The sequence below is a fragment of the Pimephales promelas genome, chromosome 11 (assembly GCF_988280905.1).
Source record: "Pimephales promelas chromosome 11, fPimPro1.hap1.1, whole genome shotgun sequence".
NCBI lineage: Eukaryota > Metazoa > Chordata > Actinopteri > Cypriniformes > Leuciscidae > Pimephales > Pimephales promelas.
The window spans coordinates 32985161-32993359 of NC_142779.1; the positions used below are offsets into that span (position 1 = coordinate 32985161).

An 8199-nucleotide genomic window follows, 5' to 3' on the forward strand; every position below is an offset into this window, starting at 1 on the left:
CTTCCATAGTATATATATAAAAAAATAACCATGGAAGTCAACAGGGACCAGCAACTGTTCTTCAAAATGATCTTATTTTGGATTCAACAGAACAAAGCAACTCATACAGGTTTAAAACAACATGAGTAAATGAATACCAAATTTTCCTTTTTGGTTCAACAATCCCTTTAAGTTCGAGCATCAGATTCGGCGCTTGAGTTGTTGGTTTGAGCAACTGCCAACTTCGTCGTCGGCATCAGGCCTCTGTTTAAAATACCTATTTTTGTGCATTATATATGTTTCTACATTGAACTGTCAACACAGAACTGTGAAGCTTCTCATGCACATTCAAAAGGAAAGAATAGCATTAAAACACAAAGATGACTACTCAAATAGCAGCACCTCTGTCCTGCTTCTGTCAGTGGCTATTAATAGGGCTGGCATTCTGATCCCGGCGCAAGTGCCTGTCAGAGTGAGTTGGTCGTGCCAATTTGAGGGCTCATCGATCGATCAACACCAATCTGTGAGGAATTTGAGCACTGGGAAACATGCATAGACTCTTCCTCTCGGGCTGCCATGTGGACGTGAATGAGAAAACGTGAAGAGGCGGACAGACAGGGTAAATGGGGATGAATGGGTGATGTGTGGCTGCTCTGGGCCTCCGCGGACATTACAGTTAAAGCGTGCCACCGCTGACAGCGGCTCGGAGATAGAATGAGCTCAGGAAAAAAGTTACCTCATTCAGGACAGTTATTAAGCGCTGTCATAGAGATATATGAGGTAGGTGGAGAAAGGGAATGAAGAAGGGATTAGATGGAGGGGAGAGGGAGGTTTGGAGGTTGAATAGGATACAGGACCTCAATAAGCATTCAGTCAAACTATCGACATTTTTCTAAATCACTTAACTCTGGTTCTCTTGTGTTTACATATAATTACGCTAATTTACTTTTATATCCAAGCTTTTTTCCAAGCATAGTGTGCTACTCACACAAGTCTCTCACATCTCTTTTTATTCTCAGTATCAAACTCACAATCATCCTGTTGGTTCAAAATAATAAATATTTTCATACACATATTTAGCAACCAAAAAAAAAAAGTCGACAAAAGTACCCGGATGACTTATTACTTCCATCGAGATTCTGAAGTGCGCATACGATGGACACTGTGAAGCTGCTTTGATACAATCTGTATTGTGAAAAGCGCTATATACGTAAATAAATGTGACTTGACTTGACTTGTTTTTACTATCCCATGAGGCCACGGGAGAGGAGTTGTAAATGGCGGGAAAGCAAATCGACTGGTTACTGGTAGTACATTCGAATTTCATTAATTCTACACGTTCATACTATATAAAACATACGTTTTTGGGGGGTGGGGGTGGGGGGGACAACATACAAATGTACAGTCCATTCTCACCCCCAAGGCGTCACCTAACTGAGGTGCCTTGGGAAGCATTTTGACCATGCTTCAATATCTGACGCTTTAGGCGCCCTTTAGCGTCAGTTAGATGACGCCCTAGGATCGTGTGTAACCCTACCCCCACCCCAGACCTAAACCTAACCGCGTCATCTAACTGACGCTTTCCTTTAGCGTCAGTTAGATGACGCTGTAGGATCGCGTCATGTAACTGACGCTAAAGGGCGCCTAAAACGTCAAATATTGAAGCATGGTCAAAGGTGACGCCTTGGGGTGAGAATGCGTTTAGTACCTACTACAGTATGCAATTTCGGATGCCGTGCATGATCGGTTTCAGCCCAAGCAAAGCCACTATATGACAAGCCTGCAACCTTTAGCCAAAAAAGTGTTGGGTTGCAGCACAAGTGTGCGCATATGTCCTAAAAAGTAAAGCCAAAACATTTTGATTGCCCCCTGGTGGCTGGTTGCAGTTAAAGTCATAAACCCCACTCTCTCCATGTAATCGAATAGGAGGTGAGCCGAACTTGACGGATTCTGTCATTTTAGTTCATGCTTTGCACGGTGATGAACTGTATTTTTATGTGTTATCCTTCTACTGAGTTTGGTTTCAGAAAGTTTTAAAAAATGTTTCGGAACATCATGATTGACCAACGCATTCTCATCCTTTAACGTCATATAGAACGCTATATGCAAAAACGGCGCTATACTACGCACATGGCACCCGTTATCATTAATATAACACGCGCTGTGAGGGCTAAGTTTAGGTGTGGGGTAGGGTGTGCGTGTCATATTCACCCTAAAGGATTTATGACGTCTTGGGTTCGCGTGTTATATTAACGATAAAGGGTGCCATGTGCGTAGTATAGCGCCGTTTTTGCATAAAGCGTTCTATATGACGTTAAAGGATGAGAACGGGCTGGATTGACAGCTGTGCCTACGAATGAAACGATCACTGGTGCGCAGATCCAGATCCCGAAATCAGCCCAAGGGACATTTTGGCTTCATTTTTCTGAGGTGGAACGAAGTGGAGACACGTCGTCCTTCTGGTTGTAGCACGATTGTGATTGTGAAATCACTTTTACACAACAGATCAAAACACAATTATGCACTTGAATTAATGTTTGTGCTGTGAAAGTTTGCTGTCAAATTAGGGCCAGATTTACTAAACAGGTCAAATTTACATGAGAGCGCAATTCCAAAAAAGCGCAGATGCGAGTGTAAAGTTCAACGTAGTGTAACAGCGACCAGTGTCGGCCAATAGTGAGCTGCGCTGCGCTGTTACACTACGCAAACTCTCTCAGATGCCCACAGAGAAGAAAATGATTGAATAAAGTCGTTTTTTTTTTCCTCACAAAAAGTATTCTCGTCGCTTGATCACTGTAGTCACTTGGATTATTTTAACGATGTTTTTACTAACTTTCTGGGCCGGCAGGTTTCAATTACAATAGCCTATGGAGGAGTGAGACAGCTCTCAGATTTCATCAAAAATATCTTAATTTGTGCTCGAAAATGAATGAAAGTCTTACGGGGTATGAGGGAAAGTAATTACTGACAGAATTTTTATTTTTGGGTGAATTATCCCTTTAACAAAGGGGCTGAAGCCAAGGGACTGGTGTTGGTACTAATGAGTGTAACTATCGCAAGAAACAGTAACCAAACACAGAAAGAGAACAAAGAATCAATAGGAACTATAAGAATACCACAGCATAAAAGTGAGATCGTGACAGTATCCATAGTAAAATCCCAGTAATGCATGATTGGATTTGCATTAATAAACAGTTAATAGTAATAAACTTTGCTTTGCACTGTGCCTAACAACTCCCTTTTCCTATGGTAAATCATGTTTTAGAGGCAGAACTGTATATGTTTAATAACAATACAATATATGAATGTAAAGAAAATAACTCCAAATCATTCAAAGACTCGCACAATAACAGTCGATGCAAATGAGCCTTTGCTTGGAATGTTGTTTTCAGGATTGATCATAATACTCATTTATTAAGCTTATGCCTAAATACCTGCAACAATGTCTAGACAATAACAGTCAAGTTGAACATTAGAAAAGTTACAGGTCATTAAGCGAGGCTCCAAATTAATGAGGGGAAATCTCATTTCGCTCTCGTCCTAATCAGAGCGCCTGCCATGGGAACATACCATCCACACGCTCCATGTCTGCCTCTCAGGGCATTAGCATTACCCGGCCTCTCTCTCTTTATATGTGCACTCATCTCTTTCCCCTTGCTTTCCATCTCCCTTGTTCCATCACAGCTCCCCAGTTCTAATTGAAGTAGTTAATTAACTGAAAAAACACATTAACACCTTTCCAGGCCATTAGGAGATGTGAAAGAGGGTGTGTGAGGGAGCGTGCCGAAACACTCGCCCGAAGAGCATCATTTTCCGCTCTCTCTCCCTCTCTCTCTCTCTGTCACCGTGGAGACCGTTGAAGGGATGGGGGGGGGGGCACAGGTGTGCAGGTGCGAAGATGAACTCACTCAGACAATGTTAATTAGTTTTTGTCTCATCAAAGCGGCGCAGATTCTGGGGAGGACATAAAAATACTTATTGTCCAAGATAAAAATAAGCATAATTGGAAATGCGTTTTATTTGCCATTTAATACGCCTCTATTCAGCCTGCCGCCATTTTGATTCCAGAACGAGGCAGGAAATATCAACAACAGGACATGCCCGTGTGGAATACCAATCTAATGTTTATTCGTCCTCTTATTATCAACCTAGTCATGGGTGGACAAAGCCTCAAAAATTCTTAGGTCCATCCTCCTGAAGGGATGCAGCAATTGGTTTGAGGGGTGTATTCACAATGTTTTTATCTTGTGTTTTATCTTTATCTTATCTAATTTTATTAATATAATTGAAAAACACTGGTATTTGGCAAGTCCTGAAATGTTTCAAGAATCCACCCCTTCAGTGCTAATACCTACTTTGTTACTAACAATGTCTTCAGAGAGCCCACATATCAAAGACATCCACTGCACTTTTAAATCAGGATTGGGGCATTGCAACCACTTACTGGGACTACCGTAGCCTACACACTGGCTCACTACCTAAAAATGGGGACCAAATCTGCACCGCCCAGAGAAAGTAAAACCTCTTTGCCTCAAACATGGCATGTGCCATCAAGAACATTAAGACTGAAGCCAAAGTCAATCAGCAGAGTATCAGTTTCCAAAGCAAAACCACCAAATCCAAATCCCCAAAGAGTTAACCAGACGAGTGCTGTGGTGCATTTGAAGATAAATTGAGGGGAAACCTAAAAACATTAGGAAGCAGAAACCACATGTTGAAATTATTAACAGCTGGAAAGCAACAGAAAGAACTGGTCTCCACAGCGTTGGGTGAGCTTCCTTTAGGGTCTGTTTTAACCTACCAGTTACCCCATAGACATATACACTAGACCTCACCTTGGGGTTCTAAGCATGCGTCAAAACCGCCGCCATCTTGGAACAGGGGTCTTGTCATAGGAAGTAGCTAGGTAACGCTGCTATCTCTGCTTTTACTTCGAATTCATTGATGGTGGCGGACTTTTGTGCAGCGTATGATGTTCACGGATGAAATCTGAACTAGGAAGAATGTTTTTTAAAAAAATAATTAAAAAAAAATTCGTTCTGTAATCAATGATAAATACATGTCTGACCGTTGGAACAAACCAAAAAAACAAGAAAAATCGCATTCATGATGATTTATGGTGATTTTATTTCCGTTAGACCTGTGTCTACTACATTGACGCTGATGCATTAAAGTGGAGGGGCTCCCCTGTTTCAAGATGGCGGCTCTATTGACGCATTCGTTCCAATGAACTGCCGTAGCCAAGGTGAGGTCTAGTGTATATGTCTATGCTGACAGTGTCCTTTGAAGAGCATCCTACACTGACCATGCTTCCACAACCACTCTCCTATAAGTGTTTTAAACCAGAGAGAACATGATTTCCATGGAGGTTTGATAATTACACCAGAGGAATCACTACACCTTGAAAGTAGAACCAGGGACCAAAGCTGCACCACTTGGCATCGACTACTTGCAAGGAGGATTAGGCCTACATCAACATCTTTCAAGCAAGTCTGTTCTAGAGTCAAAGACTTTGAAAAGTTAGCTGCTAACATGACTGCTAAACAAACAGTTCAAACAAAAGAAATGAAAAGAGGCACACAACTTGCACCTGTTGCTGCTGCAGATTATGAAAAGCTCACTGGAAACAAAATGTTCCCTTGTGGCTTAATAATTAATCATCATTCCCCACATCTACAGTAGGAGCCTCTCCTGACAGGAAAGTAGTTGACCTGGCAGCGGATCCAGTCCACCGACTTCTTGAGATAAAACGTCCAAACAAAGACAGTATCAAAGACTGCTCATATTTGAGAAGTGCACTAGGGAACTAAACTTTAAAAAAAGACTTAGGGTACAAGTTTTTGGACAAATGGGGATAAGTGGGTTTACATGGTGTGATTTTTTTTTAATGTAAAAATGATAACCACATTTAACACAGCTATTTCAACAGAGATGAATGGGAGGATATTAAGGATAAGCTTGATTTTTTTTCAGCTGTTTACCTGCTTTGTCCAACAAGATTGTAAACATCCAAGTTCCTTATTGTTGAACTGCCCACTTGGGCCAAGGGTGGGATAACTAGTGTGGCATGAAACCCTTTATCCACCATCACTGCATCGACTTCTTGAAGAAGATCTAGAATGCCAGATGACTTTGTTATTTCTTTATCAGAAATGCATCCAGCTAAAGACTGCTTAAAAAAAGTTTAAATTCCAACCAGACACTTGAGTGTTGTTGTGCTTTTGTAGTGTGAATCCGTTTCGGAGTTCAGTACCTTTGAGCTGGCTGTTTGGACTCACATTTCAGTATATTCTAAGACAACTCCAAAAAAATGTGGCATTAGCTCATCAACTGCAGTTCTACTTGACCATATTGGCAGGCTCGCCAACATCCCAGCAAACACAGAACGTTCCCCTAACGTTCCCGAATGGTCTGATGAGGATATTTTTTTGGGAACCAAACAAGAACGTTATAGGAACGTTTCATGTAGGTTATTTTTAGGTTCCATTTTTATAACGTAAGGAGAATGTTCCGGGAACGTTCCCTTAACCTTAAGGGAAAGTTCTAGGAACGTTCTGGGAACCAAAAGCTAACGTTCCCAGAACGTTCCCAGAACCTAAATTTGTTTGTGTAAAACTGGACGAGTTTTTGATAATGCTGAATATGTTGTATACCACAATGTTGGTTTTTGAGCATTTCATTCTCAGCAGATAGACGACAAATGTCCTCCCGTGCTGCCACAAGTTGCTCCTCAGAAGTCATGGGCTCCACAGAATAGTGCTGATAGGGGTGAGGCATCTCTGTAGCATGACTGTAGATTGTTTTTGTTTTTTTTTGAGAGAGAGAGAGAGAGAGAGAGAGGAGAAAGTTAAATCTAATCATCTAGACTATATATATATATATATATATATGTGTGTGTGTGTGACCAGTGTATTGTTCACTTGATGCATCTACAGTTTAATTTTCTAGGACACATTTGTGCTCACCATTCTTCATTGCTTGGTCCATCATTAGTAGAACTGCAGAGAATAGAAGAGAACATTAAGACCCATGCATATAATGACCTGGTTTCACAGACAGAGTTTAGATTATACCAGGATTAGGTTTAAACCGAAAACAATATTATATACATGACTTAATTGTTTGTCTTTATTTGAAATACGTATACTGCTTGCATATCCATATCACGTTTACTGACACAAAACTGATCAAAAGAAATGCATTTGCATTTTCCCATTTCTGCTCACCTTTCATCTTCCTCACGTTCTTCCTCTAAATGACATTTTCCTTGCCTAGAGCCGAACAGAAACAGAAGCAGGATTAATTCCTAACAAAATAATAACATCTTGTACATGATTATGAGATTTCAAACAATGTTTTTACCTCTGACAATGCGTACACAATAATCTATCACATTGATTATAAATTATGAACCAGTAATACGACCTTAACTGTAAGGCCACAATGAAAAATGTTGTAAATCTTGGATTACAGACCTATACTTGGTCCCATGTTTATGATTTTGGTAAATGTTTATTAATTCAATAAAAGGTTTGAACGTTGAACAGCATTAACAAATGCTATATAATCTTGTCACAAATTATTACAACTTTTGCTATATAATATCTTTTGTAAAACATATCTTATCATATGATTGTCGAGCCCAGGTGAACACTGATGGGACTGAACCTTCTTTTAGCTTCCTGATCCCAGTCAATGTTCTTGAAAAACTTTCCAGAGGAAAATGTTTGGAACACACTCTTGTGTTCTTTGTAATATGAATAGTATATATTAGCACTTAGTTAATGTTTTAAAATATCATGTTGTAGCAACCAGCAATGCATTATTACACCAGGCTTAAAACATAAAAATTAGCGATTAGCTAACAGGCTAATATGCAGAACTGATATATGTAAACAATGCAGCACTTTTACCTGAAAATTAGGTCCAATGTCGCATCTAATTTTAACAATCCATGTTTTTCGAAGTTCTTTTTCCTCTGGAAATCTGTGGAAGAATGTATTTTCTTTATTTTGACGGCTGAATGACCGACATCCCGCTACACAACAGTACGCCATATAAACAATCTATCCCTCACAGCCTTGTTCTGGAATCAAAATGACAGCTGAATAAGGCGTATGGGAGCCAATGCAAAAATGCAGATCTTTGAAATGATACTTAACATCTCTGAGAGAATGGACATGTAGATAAAGACATCTGAATAAAATTTGATTATGAAAT

General features: G+C 40.1%; 1 pseudogene; it reads left to right on the top strand.

Moving 5' to 3' along the window:
- Positions 1-4347: 4347 nt before the first annotated feature.
- LOC148977234 (uncharacterized) lies at positions 4348-6008 on the top strand (annotated as a pseudogene).
- The last annotated feature ends 2191 nt before the right edge of the window (positions 6009-8199 follow it).